General features: G+C 40.1%; 1 pseudogene; it reads left to right on the forward strand.

The window, feature by feature from the left end:
- The first annotated feature begins 915 nt into the window (after window positions 1–915).
- LOC110335949 lies at window positions 916–2119 on the forward strand (annotated as a pseudogene).
- Window positions 2120–2473: the final 354 nt, after the last annotated feature.

Here is a 2473-nt window from a genome sequence, read left to right on the forward strand (position 1 = left end):
TGTATGTGGAGTTAAAGAACAAGAAGAGTGGCTTGGTTGCAGTTCAGGCTCCGCCCTCTCGGGTCAGTGATGGTGGATGCTGCAACAGGCTAGTTGGCTGTCTCTGCTCCTCCCAGCTTCTGCCTCTGATTTGGCCTGTAGGGCTCCTGCCTCCTGACACAGGGGCTCGGGCGGGCTTCTGGGAAGGAGCAAAAGCTGTGTGAGCATCTTCTGCATCTTCGGTTTAATTTATTTTGGAAATCTAGCTCAATATTGAAAAGAAAAAGTACACATTATTGGAAGCCATTTTTTATTTATTTTGAATATATCTATGCTTTAATTTGCTTGTTAAATTCAATAGAATTGCATGGTATTTAAATCATGTGTTATGCTATCCACACTGAACAACACTGAACAAGGGGTAAGTAAAGACATGGATAACATTGCATTTCTTTCTTTTTTTTTATTAGATATTTTCTTTATTTACATTTAAAATGCTATCCAGAAAGTTCCGTATACCCTCCTCCCCGCCCCTGCTCCCCTACCCACCCACCCACTCCCACTTCTTAGCCCTGGTATTCCCCTGTGCTGGGTCATATAAAGTTTGCAAGAACAAGGGGCCTCTCTTCCCAAAGATGGCTGATTAGGGCATCTTCTGCTACATATGCAGCTAGAGACACGAGCTCAGGGGGTACTGGTTAGTTCATACTGTTGTTCCACCTAATGCACACGCCAACAAGATTCTGCTGAAGGGACCCTGATATAGCGGCCTCTTGTGAGGCTATGCCAGTGCCTGGCAAACACAGAAGTGGATGCTCACAGTCTGCTATTGGATGGAACACAGGTCCCCCAATGGAGGAGCTAGAGAAAGTACCCATGGAAGCCATTTCTACTAATTCGTTACATTTTGACTTATGATTTGATGTGAATACTGTCATGGGAGAAGCTGAGAATACCTGGGAAAATGATGACTTAATTGATAACCTTAAGCTCAGTACATTGGAACTAAAAAGTGAGCCATTGACCACGGAGATTACAATCTGGAAGGCTACAGACAATGCTTTCAAAGACAGCCTGGAAGCACTGAAACATACACTTGTTAGCACCTTGCATTTATTCTGAAGTTATGAAAGCTTTGAAACTTCAACCAGGATTACCTTTTCTTAACCTGGAAAATGGAACCGGATATTTTAGTACAATGGTCCTCTGGGAATAAATCGTGGGATTGAACTTCAATCAGATATGGTGGAGTATGCCAAGGAAAAACTGAAGAGCTTCATCAAAAATAGTGATAGCTTTCATAATCAGCTCCTAGACCTAGATTATCCTGCAAGAGGGAAGTTACAGGGCAAGGCTAGGTTACCCTGATCTCCTAGCTGCTTTTCAAAAGAAGTATATGGGCAAGATCCCTGCTGTGAATGATATCATCTGTCCATCTGAAGATGAAGATAATCCAGCATGCACCTAAAAAGAAAGTCACTGCTAAGATTTGAATTCTGTGACACGGCATTTGTGGTGGGTAGTTGCCTTCAGATAGCTTCTGACAGTCATCAGTATGATGAATTTACTGTGGAGCTGGCGTGCAGAAAGACCACGAAAACTACATAAAGATCTTACTCAAAGTTGGGGACATATTGATAATGCCTTTGGAAGTTCAGTTGACACAGATTATGTGGACTGGACCCAACACTTGGGAAAGTAAAGATATCCTTGCTGTTTCCTTTGTACCACAAGTATGACCTAGTAAGAATGATAATGGCATATCATTATCATGGGGCTCCCCCATGTGCTATCAGGAATCTCCAAGACTTGGCTTGTATTTACATTTAACATATACTTAGAAACTTCATAAATGATGAGATGTAGGACAAGGGGATTCTACAAAAGCCTCCAACCAAGAGGAAAAGAAAGAGAATTAAACAGATTTAATAGTTACATATTTGTGGGTAATCAGCTTATCCCTAAGTCTCTAGACAGCAAAGAGGATGAAAAAAATAGAAGACCGCAAAGAAGAGAAGAAAGATCACAGTGAAGCCATGAAGCGTGAGTAGCCACCTCAGAAACTACTGAAGGAAAAGATAATGAAGTTGCCATCCCGGAATCTTTAACGGCTATCTTGATATATTTTAGAGACAAATAAAACAAGGAAGAGTGCTTACTGATAAACCCCTTTACTCTTGTACATGAAGTGTTAATTAGGAGTTAGATGATTACTTCATTAGAATAAATTATTGCAGAAAAAAGCATGTTATTTCTCTTAATGACAGAAATGAGGTATTCAGTGGTTTAAAAGAATCTTTCCTAAAACCTATTTTTTTAAACCGTGAAGAATTACTGTTTTGATCTCAAAGTGGAATGGGTCAATAGTAAGAACTTAGTATACAGTACTCTTACTGATATTTTTTCTTTTTTTATTAGATATTTTCTTTATTTACATTTCAAATGTTTTCTTTTTTCCTAGTCCCCCCCCCCCACCAAGTCCCCTATCCTTTTC

The sequence above is a fragment of the Mus pahari genome, chromosome 18 (assembly GCF_900095145.1).
Source record: "Mus pahari chromosome 18, PAHARI_EIJ_v1.1, whole genome shotgun sequence".
Lineage (NCBI taxonomy): Eukaryota > Metazoa > Chordata > Mammalia > Rodentia > Muridae > Mus > Mus pahari.